The 13,504-nt window shown below is 47.3% G+C and overlaps 1 protein-coding gene and 1 long non-coding RNA gene across 2 annotated transcripts in view; both read left to right on the forward strand.

Moving 5' to 3' along the window:
• The window catches only part of ccdc88c (coiled-coil domain containing 88C), a 445,054-nt gene that overhangs the window by 273,868 nt on the left and 157,682 nt on the right, over positions 1 to 13,504 (forward strand). The gene's annotated exons all lie outside the window — the stretch shown is intronic.
• Positions 1,274 to 4,566, forward strand: LOC116977172. Its single transcript, XR_004413138.1, has 3 exons — positions 1,274 to 1,286; positions 3,419 to 3,420; positions 4,479 to 4,566. It is a non-coding gene; the product is annotated as an uncharacterized LOC116977172 (long non-coding RNA).

Raw genomic sequence — 13,504 nt, forward strand, 5'->3', positions numbered from 1 at the left:
GGTGAACACTTCTCAGCGGCTTGGAAATGTCTGGAGCGGCCGCTTCCTCCCCGGAGACCGCGGCACCCGAAGACCTCAGGCCGCGCTGGTTGGAGCTCCGATTCTGGCGATCTCGGATCCCAGGCTCTGCGGTGTTTCGAGCAAAGAGGTCCTTCTGCAGTTGTATAGGGCCCTAGTGAGACCACACCTGGAGTATTGTGTGCAGTTTTGGTCTCCAAATTTGAGGAAGGACATTCTTGCTATTGAGGGAGTGCAGCGTAGGTTCACAAGGTTAATTCCCGGGATGGTGACACTGTCATATGTTGATAGAATCAAGCGGTTGGGCTTGTATACTCTGGAATTTAGAAGGATGAGAGGGTATCTTATTGAAACATCTTAATAATCTTATAAGGGATTGGACAAGCTAGAGGCAGGAAACATGTTCCCGATGTTGGGGGAGCCCAGAACCAGGGGCCACAGTTTAAGAATAAGGAGTAAGCCATTTAGTATGGAGATGAGGAAATACTTTTTCTCACCGAGAGTTGTGAGTCTGTGGAATTCTCTGCCTCAGAGGGCGGTGGAGGCCGGTTCTCTGGATGCTTTCAAGAGAGAGCTAGATAGGGCTCTTAAAGATAGCAGAGTCAAGGGATTTGGGGAGAAGGCAGGAACGGGGTACTGATTGGGGATGATCAGCCATGATCACATTGAATGGCGGTGCTGGCTTGAAGGGCCGATTGGCCTTTTCCGGCAACTATTGTCTATTGTCTATAACTTCAAATATATAGGTTTGTTTTACGGTAGGATCTGAAACTTCCAGTGGTGAGAGGCACAGAGAACTGCAGCTGTTGGTTTTCCAAAAAGACAAAGTGCTGGAGTAACTCAGCTGCTCAGACAGCATCTATGGAGAACAGTGACAGGTGATATTTAGTCAGGACCCTTCCTGACCCGAAATGTCACCTGTCCATGTCCTCCAGTGATGCTGTCTGACCTGCTGAATTACTCCAGCACTTTGTGTCTGTTTCTAGTGATAAGACCAGGTCAAGCATTCCAGGGCGTACAATGATTCTTCCAGCGACGGATGGACTTGGGATATCATGCGTGGATGTTAAGGTCAGAATAACAATCAGTTCCTGTTGGCTGGAGTTTTAGTTTTGGAGATACGGCGTGGAGACTGGCCCTTCGGCCAACCGAGTCCGCAATACCGACCAGCGATCCCCGTACATTAACACTAACCTACACACATTCGGGACAATTTACACTTATACTGAGCCAATTAACCTACAAACCTGTACGTCTTTGGAGTGTGGGTGGAAAAAGTACAAACTCCGTACCAAAGATCCTATAGCGGAGCAAGATAGACCACTCCTGCGAAATGCAATGGGCTGACGTGTAGTACGCAACGGAGCGGAACGTGGGCCTTTTTTTCATCCATTTCCGTAACCGGACCCCACCCGACCCGCAGTGTAATCAACGTTGCGGGGGAACAGTTTGTGTTAATAAATTATAATTCTGAAAATGAGGAGAAGATTTTTACCAAATAACTTTTATTTTTACGAGGATGTTTCCGTAACCGGCTTCCGTCTCCGCACTAGTATCCTATGGGATCTTTGGTGCGGAGACGGAAGCCGGTTACAGAAATGGGGCCGAAAATTACCCATGAATCTGCCCATGACCGTACTAGGTCTTTTTCGTCAAGTGATCTATCTTGCTCGCTATAGGATCTTTGCTCCGTACAGACCGCACCCGTAGTCGGGATGGAACCCGGGTCTTTGGCTTTGCAAGCGCTGTAAGGCAGCATCTCTACCACTGCACGCTGAGTTCTGCAGGGTTCATGGTGCAGCTGTTAATTGGAACAGAGAACATAGCACAGGAAAGCCTCAGAATAAAAGGATGTAATAATAATAATAATAATACTTTGTTGTCATTGTACATACATACAGTGAAATTTCAGGCGCACTGCCCGAGCGGAGCTCCAACGTATCAAATAAATAACCAGTAACGAATAACAAAAACGGCAGGAAAACGTCGTCAAGTCAGTATGTGCAATGTTCACAGTATAGTGTTGTGGCAGTATAAAATATTGGCTATGGGGGCTGTGCGTTCAGTGCAGAGTTCAGTGTGGTGATGGCCTTGAGGTAGAAACTGTTTTGTTAGTCTTGTGGTGTGACAGCACATTGATGGACCTGTAGCGCTGTCCTGAGGGCAGGAGGACAAACAAGTGATGGGCGGGGTGAGATGGGTCCTTTATGGGTCTGTCCCACTTGGGCATTATTTGCTCGTCATTTACGCTACATCATTTACGCGTCACGACGCACGCGCGCCACTGCCTACGTCACCACGCACCATGCGCGGTCGCGCGCGGCGCCCCAGGATTTTGGGATTCACAAAATCTCGTGGCTTATTATGTACACGAAGTACAGGCCCGTCTGTAGGATTAGAACTGCAACCAATTCATCAAATGCAACTAAACAAACATTTTATAAAGCTGAAGCATGACTTCCGGACTTTTATACTCAATGCCACAACTCCTGTTAAGTTCGTGGGTACATAATCAACAAGTGCTTTGTTCATTTGATGAGAGATGCCAACAATTATATTCTAGTTATTTTGTTCTAATTTGCCGCCTGTAGTCTAATTTCAGAATTTCAGAACTGGATCTTAGCTACAATGAGTTTGGAAACAAAGGAGCAGAATTTCTGGGACACATGTTAGGTGAGCATTATCCTTGTAGTTATTGGTCCTTCATTTAGATTTGATTTTTTAAACAATACAGGCTTTTTTTCCCTGTAGATAAGAGAGCAAGGTGAGATAACTGTGATCCAGGTGAGTTTAAAGGGGCTGTCCCACTTGGGCGACCTAATTGGCGAGTTTAGAAGAGTTTAGGAGAGTTTGAAAAAATGTCATGTTGAAGACCTCCTTCAACTATGTAGAAGACCTCTTTCGACCTCCTTAGACTATGCTGAAGACTGACTTTGACTAGCTATGAATTCCTTCGGGAAAATTGGACACTGAATAGTGGAGAGTGAAGACAACCTCCATCGACCTCTCTTCGACTATGATGAAGACTATCTACGACTACCTTCGACTACCTACGACTAACATGCCGACCTACTACGACTAAACCTACGAGTAAAAAAAGTATCGATTTTTTTCCACGGCGACCTTTTTTAACTCGCGGGCATTTTTCAACGTTGAAACATACGCCGCGACCTAGCTGAGGCCTCGAGTACATGGAGACCACACTCGTGCATGAAGGAGAGTTACGAAGACCTCCTACGACCTCATGTCAACCATGCAGCGAAATGAGTCGAGGACAAACTCGCCAGAACTCGCGGATTAGGTCGCCCAAGTGGGACAGCCCCTTAAGAGGGGGAATGTTGGAACTGGGGTCTTGGTGAGTTTAATAGGGTGTGGGCTCTGGGCTCCAGTGAGTTTAGAGGAGTGTTGGAACTAGGCTCCAGGAGAGTTTCTGGGGGTGGGGGGAAACTGGGCTCTAGTTTGAGGGGAGTATGGGCTCCAGGCATCGTGGGTTTCAGGGGAATTTGGGAACTGGGACCAGGGTGAGTTGCAGGCAGCAGGCATCACCAAAAACCTGTATAATTGCAGCAAGATTATCTATTTGCTACTTGCTACTTATCCTACACTAAACATTAGTGAAGGGTTTTGACCCGAAACGTTGCCTATTTCCTTCGCTCCATAGATGCTGCCGCACCCGCTGAGTTTCTCCAGCATTTTTGTCTACCTTCGATTTTCCAGCTTCTGCAGTTCCTTCTTAAACACTAAACATTAGTCACGTTATTTATTTCATCACGTTACTGTACGCTGTGAATAGCTCGATTGTAATCATGTATTGTCTTTCCGCAGCAACAAAAGCTTTTCACTGCACGGTACACGTGGCAATAAACTAAATATGCTTGTCCGTGTACTCCGAGCCTCTTGCAAGGAAGACCATAAATATTCTGAATGACTTTTTCTGCACCTATTCAGTCTGCCGTGTCTTTTCTTCTCTTTGTTTGAAGCGAACAACGAAAGTTTAGAGAAACTGAACCTGAGCTGGAATCAAATCCAAACGCAGGGAGCATTGGCCATAAGCGCAGGATTGCGGGTAAGAACAAGGCTCCTTCTACCTGTATCTTAGTTTTGAGATACAGCGCGGAAACAGGCCCACTGGGTCCACACTGACCAGCGAACGCTGCACATTAACACTATCCTACACACATTATGGCCATTTTGTTTTATTATTAATGTTTAATGTTTTATGGGTTACTGTATCGTGTTGTTACTTGCGGGCGGAGCACCAAGGCAAATTCCTTGTATGTGTACATACATGGCCAATAAACTTATTCATTCATTCATTCATTACAAGATACATTTATTTGTCACATGTACCAATTGGTGCAGTGAAATGTGTGGTCATTACATTTACCAAGCCAATTTACCTACATATCTGTAGGTCTTTGGAATTGTGGACTGTGGGAGGAAACCGAAGGATCTCGGAGGGAAACCCACGCATGTCTCGGGGGAGAATGTACAAACTCCATACAGACAGCACCCGCAGTCGGGATCGAACCCGGGTCTCTGGCGCTGCGTGGCAGATACTCTACCGCTGCGCCACCCATGCCATGTCAATAGTGTTTGCCCTTCTTGCCTCTCGACACTCCCTCTGGATGTGAACCCTTCTGGCCGAGAATGCTTCCCTCAGCACAGACTGCCCTCCAGTGCATATGTGGGGATCCATAAATTGAGGGAAGTGAGGGCCCTGACTTAATTGGAAGTCAAAGAACCCCTTGTAAAGAAATGCACTCTGTTGATGGAGTTGGATAATGAATTGGAAGGGGAAGATTTCATGGGACTTGACTAATGAGACAGCCCATTCATGAGCTGGTAGATCCTCATAGAATATGGAACAGTGCAGGCCTCTCTGCGCACAATGTGTGTGCAATGCAAAACTGGGATAACATACAGCTGAAGATTCCAGCATCTCGCGTCTCTGTCTGTAAAGTGGGAGATAAGATTAAACTCATCTCCTCTGAGAGAGTGGTGGGGACCAGGGCCGGTGGCGGTGGCAGTTGCAATAGTGGTGTTTAAGAGGCTTTTAATAGACAAAAACTGGACACAACGTTCTGTAGTAACTCAGCACGTCAGGCAGCATCTTTGGCAAACATGGATAGGTGTTTCGGATCGAAACCCTTCTTCAACCCGAAACGTCGCCTGTCCATGTTCTCCAGAGATGCTGTCTGACCCGCTCAGTTATTCCAACACTTTGTGTCAATAGACAATAGATAATGGGTACAGGAGTAGGCCATTCGGCCCTTCGAGCCAACACCGCCATTCAATGTGATCATGGCTGATCATCCCCAATCAGTATCCCGTTCCTGCCTTCTCCCCATATCCCCCTGGCTCCACTACTTTTAAGAGCTCTATCTAGCTCTCTCTTGAAAGCATCCAGAGAACCGGCCTCCACCGCCCTCTGAGGCAAAGAATTCTAGACTCACAACTCTCTGTGAGAAAATGTGTTTCCTCCTCTCCGTTCTAAATGGCTTGAAACATATAAGACTGTTAAGGGTTTGGACGCGCTAGAGGCAGGAAACATGTTCCCAATGTTGGGGGAGTCCAGAACCAGGAGCCACAGTTTAAGAATGAGTAAGCCATTTAGAACGGAAACGAGGAAACACTTTTTCTCACAGAGAGTGGTGAGTCTGTGGAATTCTCTGCCTCAGAGGTGGCGGTGGAGGCCGGTTCTCTAGATACTTTCAAGAGAGAGCTAGATAGGGCTCTTAAAAATAGTGGAGTCAGGGGATATGGGGAGAAGGTAGGAATGGGGTACTGATTGGGGATGATCAGCCACAATCACATTGAATGGCGGTGCTGGCTCGAAGGGCTGAATGGCCTCCTCCTGCACCCATTGTCTATTGTCTATTGCCTATTGTGAGGCAGCATCTATGGAGCGAAGGAAATAGGCAACGTTTCGGTCTGAAATGTTGCCTATTTCCTTTGCTCCATAGATGCTGCCTCACCCGCTGAGTTTCTCCAGCATTTTTGTCTGCAGTCATTCTGGTTATGTCTTAATGTTATCATCACCCTACTAAATTCACTTTGCCTTTTCATCTGTCTTTAGATGAATATTACCTTGAAGGTCCTTGATCTTTCCTGTAATGGGTTCGGAAATGAAGGTGCGTTGGCCATGGGGGAGACACTGAAATATAACAACACTTTGCTTGAGCTCAACCTCAGCACCAACCACATCAACAACGAGGGAGTTGCCAATCTCTGCAAAGGACTGGACATCAATGACAATGTTAAGTTCCTGTATGTACGTGTCACTTTGACCTGTTCCTTTTCTCCAGAGATGCTGCCTGACCCGCTGAGTTAATCCAGCATCGTGTATCTATCTTCACTTTTGGGTGTGGTTGGCTGAAAGTCCAGCAAATAGTAAATTGCACTCACATAATGCGGTACAATGGGCGGTGAAGTGATGCAGCCATTTAGAACAGAGACGAGGAAACACTTTTTCTCGCAGAGAGTTGTGAGTCTGTGGAATTCTCTGCCTCAGAGGGCGGTGGAGGCAGGTTCTCTGGATGCTTTCAAGAGAGAGCTAGATAGGGCTTTTAAAGATAGTGGAGTCAGGGGATATGGGGAGAAGGCAGGAACGGGGTACTGATTGTGGATGATCAGCCATGATCACATTGAATGGCAGTGCTGGCTCGAAGGGCCAAATGGCCTACTCCTGCACCTATTGTCTATTGACCCATAGTACCCGAGAGTCCAGTTCGATCCTGACCTCGGGTGCTGTATGTGTGCAGTTTGCATATTCTCCCTGTGACCGCATGGCTTTCCTCCCACATCCCAAAAACATATGGGTTTGTAACATAGAAAATAGGTGCAGGAGGAGGCCATTCGGCCCTTCGAGCCAGCACCGCCATTCATTGTGATCATGGCTGATCGTCCCCAATTAATAACCCGTGCCTACATTCGCCCCATATCCCTTGACTCCACTAGCCCCTAGAGCTCTATCTAACTCTCTCTTAAATCCATCCAGTGACTTGGCCTCCACTGCCCTTTATGGCAGGGAATTCCATAAATTCACAACTCGCTGGGTGAAAAGGTTTTTTCTCACCTCAGTCTTAAATGACCTCCCCTTTATTCTAAGTAGATTAATTGTCCGCTGTAACTTGCCCCCAGTGTGTGTATGAAGTGTATGTGTAAGTGGGATAACATTGAACTTGTTAGAACCAGCGATCGATGGTTGGCGTGGACTTGGTGAGCCAAAGGACTTGTTTATATGCTGTATCTTTCAACCAATCAAACTGCCTTTGACGTCTGAAGAAGGGTCTCGACCCGAAACGTTACACATTCCTTCCCTCCAGCGGTGCTGCCTGCCCGCTGAGTTACTCCGTTTTTTTGTGTCTGCCTTTGACACCGGTGGTTTGAAGGGAGGTTAAACAAAACTTAACACTGGAGACATGAGATGTTGAAATATTGTGCAAAACTGCAGGAACTCAGTGGGTCGGGCGGCTTCTGTGAAGGGAACGGATAGACGATTTAGGTCGGAACCCTTCTTCAGACTGATAAGAGTGGAGGAAAGTGTTAGAGGTGAGGGGATGGGGCAACTGTTGGTAAGTGATAGGTGGATTCAGGTGAGGACGGATTGATTGGAAGATGCGTCAGATGGGGGGGGGGGGAGATAGTAACCGAGGCCGGAGGTGATCAGTGGAGAAGACAAAAGGGTGCAGACGGTGGAATCGGATCAGGCAATGTTTGTTGGATACAGGCAAGGGTGGTATGATTGGCAGAGGCTATCAAAACCCCTACACCTGCCATTAAATTCCATCCTCCCCTGTATCCACCTATCACTTGCCAGGCTTTGTACTTTCCCCACCTCTTATCCAGCTTTCTGCCCATTACCACAATCAGTCTGAAGATGTTTCCTGACCTAAAATGGCACCTGTCCATTTGACTATACCTTCCACACATGCTGCCTGACCCGCTGAGTCCCTCCAGCAGTTTGTGTTCCAAGCAAGTTTCCAGCATCCGCATTTCCTTGTATCTCCAGTGAAAATTTGAGGAAGGACATTCTTGCTATTGAGGGAGTGCAGCGTAGGTTAACCAGGTTAATTCCCGGGATGGCGGGTCTGTCATATGTTGAGAGAATAGAGCAGCTGGGCTTGTACACTCTGGAGTTTAGAAGGATGAGAGGATATCTCATTGAAACATATAAGATTGTTAAGGGCTTGGACACGCTAGAGGCAGGAAACATGTTCCCGATGTTTGGGGAGTCCAGAACCAGGGGCCACAGTTTAAGAATAAGGAGTAGGCCATTTAGAACGGAGACGAGGAAATACTTTTTTTTCACTGAATTCTCTGTGAGAAAAAGTGGAATTCTCTGCCTCAGAGGGTGGAGGCCGTTTCTCTGGATGCTTTCAAGAGAGAGCTAGATAATAGATTAAAAATAGCGGAGTCAGGGAGTATGGGGAGAAGGCGGGAACGGGATACTGATTGTGGATGATCAGCCATGATCACATTGAATGGAGGTGCTGGCTCAATGGGCCGAATGGCCTACTCCTGCACCTATTGTCTATAAAATGTTGAGTTCACTTCCCTAGCTTTGTGTCTATTGAAGAACAATGATGGCTAGGTTTTTATTAAAGAGCATAGAACAGCGCAGCACTAGAGCAGGCCCTTCGGCCTACAATGTCTGTGGCATTAGGGTGATTCTCTGCCACAGAAGACAGTGAAGGCCAATTCAATGGATGTATTCAAGAGAGAGTTGGATATAGATCTGAGGGCTAACAGAATCAAGGAATATGCAGAGAAAGCAGGAACAGGGGTACTGATTCTGGATGATCAGTCATGATCATATTGAATGGTGGGTAGACAAAAGTGCTGGAGACGGAAATAGGCAACGTTTCGGGCCGAAACCCTTCTTCAGACTGATGCAGGGTGGGGGGGGGGGGGGGGGGGGGAGAAGAAAGGAAAAGGTGGAGCCAGAGGGCTGAGGGAGAGCTGGGAAGGGGAGGAGACAGCAAAGGCTACCAGAAATTGGAGAAGTCAAAGTTCAAGCCGTTGGGGTGCAGACTGCCCAAGCGGAATTTGTGGTGCTGCTCCTCCATATTGAATGGCGGTACTGGCTTGAAGGGCCGAATGGCCTATTCCTGCACCAATGTTCTATGTTTCTAAATGCCTTTTCAACGTTGTAATTGAAATGGAACAAAGAGCAAGATCAGCCATGCCCTATTCCTGCTCTTGTTTCTGATGCTCATATGTAGTCTGAAAGAAGGACCCACCATTTTGTCTCCCTTCTGACTGACCCTTCTTTGCTGTTTTAGCTGAATAACAACCCTATCACCGTGCAGGGTGCCGTCCGTCTTTTAGAGGTCATGCAGAAAAATGAAAAGACAAATCTGGAAACAATCAGCATTGAGGTGAGTCTCGCTCTTTGGGAACTGGTACTAGCGAGGACTTAGTAAAGTTTATTGTCACGAGGTACAGTGAAAAGCTTTTGTTACCTGCCAACCAGTCAGCGGAAAGATCATATATAATTACAATCGAGCCATCCACAGTGTACAGATACAGGATAAAGGGAATAACATTTATTGCCAGATAAAGTCCAGTAAAATCCAATTAAAGATAGTCTGAGGGTCTCCAATGAGGTAGATAGTAGCTCAGGACTGCTCTCTAATTGGTGATAGGATGGTTCAATTGCCTGATAACAGCTGGGAAGAAACTGTCCCTGAATCTGGAGGTGTGTGTTTTCACACTTCTGTTACTTTTTTATTCTGATGGGAGAGGGGAGAAAAGAGAGTGACCGGTAGTGAGACTGGTCCTTGATTATGCTGCTGACCTTACTGAAGTGTAAATGCTGCTGCACCCGCTGAGTTTCTGTCTACCTTCAATGGAAGGGAGGTTGGTTTGTGTGATGGTCTGGGCTGCGTCCACAATTCTCTGCAATTTCTGGCAGTCTTGGATGGAGCTAGATAGAGATCTTAAAGATAGCGGAGTCAGGGGATATGTGGAGAAGGCAGGAACAGGGTACTGATTGGGGATGATCAGCCATGATCACATTGAATGGCGGTGCTGGCTCGAAGGGCCGAATGGCCTACTCCTGCACCTACTGTCTATTGTTCCCAAACCATGTTGTGATGCATCCCGATAAAATACTAACCAAGTGACTCTACGCACGTGGGGTAGATGGATCTTTGGATAACACTCAAAAGTAGCAAAAATTAAAATATCAGGCAATGCAGTGGTATATGGCCATAAGCAGCGCCTACAATTTATTATTGCATACCAGGTAACATTACAGAAGCGGCGCAGTGGTACTGTTATGGAACCGCTGCCTCATGGCTCCAGGGACCCATTTTAGTAGCTCGACACAATAACCAAAAATCTGTAGCCTCCTTATGCTCTGGTATTTTATTTAATTCACGTTTAATCAATAAGCTTTCTTAAGTGGGACAGGGGTATCAAGGTTGGCACACCTCTACTCCACTGTTCTATGTTCTGATTCTACCATGTGTAAAATACTTCTTCATTTGCAGAATGTACTGGTGAATGAAACCTTCATGGATCTACTAAAGCCCATTGCTGCCAACCATCCACTGTTTCAGATTGAAGTTAGAGGCGTTGGTGGCTTAGTGTCTGGGGGGAGAACTCACCGAATTGATCCAATGAAAGTGATCCAGGTAAGAAAGCCGACGAATGTAAGCCTGTATAAAAGTAATCCCCTGAATGTCGTCTTCTTTGGGGCAGCAGTGGTAGGATTCCTGCTTTACAGCACCAGAGACCTAGGTTTGATCCCGACTACGGGTGTTTTCTGTGCAGTTTGTACGTTCTCCCTGTGACTGCATGCGTTTCATAGAAACATAGAAAGTAGGTGCAGGAGGAGGCCATTCGGCCCTTCAAGCCAGCACCGCCATTCATTGTGATCATGGCTGATCGTCCCCAATCAATAACCTGTGCCTGCCTTCTCCCCATATCCCTTGATTCCACTAGCCCCTAGAGCTCTATCTAATTCTCTCTTAAATCCATCCAGTGACTTGGCCTCCACTGCCCTCTGTGGCAGGGAATTCCACAAATTCACAACTCTCTGGGTGAAAATGTTTTTTCCCACCTCAGTCTTAAATGGCCCCCCCTTTATTCTAAGACTGTGGCCCCTGGTTCTGGACTCGCCCCACATTGGGAGCATTTTTCCTGCATCTAGCTTGTCCAGACTTTTTATAATTTTATATGTTTCTATAAGTTACCCCCTCATCCTTCTGAACTACAGTGAATACAAGCCTGGTCTTTTCAATCTTTCCTCATATGACAGTCCCGCCATCCCAGGGATCAATCTCGTGAACCTACGCTGCACTGCCTCAATCACCACCGCCACTGCCTCTTGCACTCCAAAGACGTACAGTTTTGTAGGTTAAATTGGCTTTGGTAAAAATCCTAAAGATCCCTAGTGTGTTGGATAGTGGTAGTGTACGGAGTGATCACTGGTTGGCATGGACACGATGGGCCGAAGGGCCTGTTTCCGCACTGTATCTCTACGGTAAAGAATGTACCCAAACTGAGTTTCGAAGCAGTGAAGAACTTGTATGTAGCAACTTGCACATTCTCACCTTGTCTGTGGCCTTTTGCATTGTTACGAAGCCTAATCTTGAGAAACAACCTTTGTCGTTTGCACATGTACGGTGAGGTACAGGTCCAATTAAAATCTTGCTTGCAGCAGCATCACATACCTGTAGGCTCAGCGAACACGTAAAATAAATTATACAAAATCACATGTAAATTGACCAAGTCAGTGAAAAGTAAAAGACTCTGCATAAATAAGACATTAGCACAAAAATATCCAATTGAAATACTTCCATGGGAGAGCAGGATGATATTGCTGAGGTAGGATTAAGATTGTGCAGGTCAGTTCAAGAGCCCGATGGTTGTAGGACAGGAGTTCCTGAACTGGGTGGTGTAAAATTCAGGCTTCTGTACCTCCTGCCTGAGGGTGGCAGCGAGAAGAGGGATGGGATGCAAAGATCCTATAGCGGAGCAAGATAGACCACTCCTGCTAAATGCAATGGGCTGACGTGTAGTACGCAACGGAACGGAATGTGGGCCTTTTTTTCATCCATTTCCGTAACCGGACCCGACTCGCAGTGTAATCAACGTTGCGGGGGAACAGTTTGTGTTAATAAATTAAAATTCTGAAAATGAGAAGATTTTTACTAAGTAACTTTTATTTTTACGAGGATGTTTCCGTAACCGGCTTCCGTCTCCGCACTAGTATCCTATGGGATCTTTGGAGCGGAGACGGAAGCCGGTTATGGAAATGGGGCCTTAAATTACCCATGTATCTGCCCATGACCGTACTACGTATTTTTCGTCACGTGGACCATCTTGCTCGCTATAGGATCTTTGATGGGATGGGTGGTGGGGACCTGCTTGTGGGCAGCGACTGCATCTAGCTTGTCCAGTCCTTTTAGCGACTCAAGGAGATGCTTTTGATGGTGGGGAGGGCTCTGTCCGTCGTGGAGTCCACCACTCTCTGCAGCCTCTTGCATTGCTGTGCATTGGAATTGCCGTTCGTTCGCTCGTGTGTCAGAGGACGTGTAGCTCGTTGTTGGCTTCCGTCGTCGTCCAACATGTTGACAGAATTGGTCGCCCAACGCGTCACAGAGTGCATTGTGTCATCGTTTGCGGGGATCGCCACGTGGAGGCTTCTGTCATGATCCCCGGAATTGCCGTGGCAGGTCGTGATGCAACCAGTCAGGATACTTTCTACAGTACATCTGCAGAAGGTTGTTCATAGTATTTAGTGACATGCCAAATCACTTCAAACTTTCTTACATGTGGAAGCGCTGGTGTGCCTTACCTGTGATCACATGTATGTGCTGAGCCCAGGACAGGAAACACTTTTTCTCACAGAGAGTGGTGAGCCTGTTGAATTATCTGCCTCAGAGGGCAGTGGAGGCAGGTTCTCTGGATGCTTTCAAGGGAGAGCTCGTTAGGGCTCTTAAAAATAGCGGGGTCAGGGGATATGGGGAGGAAGGCAGGCACGTGGCACAGATTGGGGATGATCAACCATGAATGGCTCGAAGCTGAATGGCCTACTCCTGCACCTATTGCCTACAGTATCACTACAACCGTGGCCAGGAACAGTGTCATGGTCGGTGCAGACACGGTAGGGCGGAGGGCCTGTTCCCGTGCTGTATTGTTCTACGTTCATGACAAGCTTGATGGCCGTGCCCACGGTCCCCAAATGCGATGCACCGTGGAATTCTTGCGGGAAATGATGGTGAGGTTTAGCAACTGATGGCATCCCCTGGATATGTCCCAGTGTTGCGCCAGGTCGAATCCCTGGCCAGCTGCTTCAACAAGAATATCAGCACGGTGGTGCAGCTGGTGGAGCCGCTGCCTCACCCCGCCAGAGGCCTGGGTTTGATCCTAACCTCGGATGCTGTCTGTACGGAGTTTGCACGTTCTCCCTGTGACCTCATGGGCTTCCTCCGAGTGCTCCGGTTTCCTCCCATGTACCAAAGACGTGCGG

This window comes from Amblyraja radiata, chromosome 9 (genome assembly GCF_010909765.2).
Source record: "Amblyraja radiata isolate CabotCenter1 chromosome 9, sAmbRad1.1.pri, whole genome shotgun sequence".
NCBI lineage: Eukaryota > Metazoa > Chordata > Chondrichthyes > Rajiformes > Rajidae > Amblyraja > Amblyraja radiata.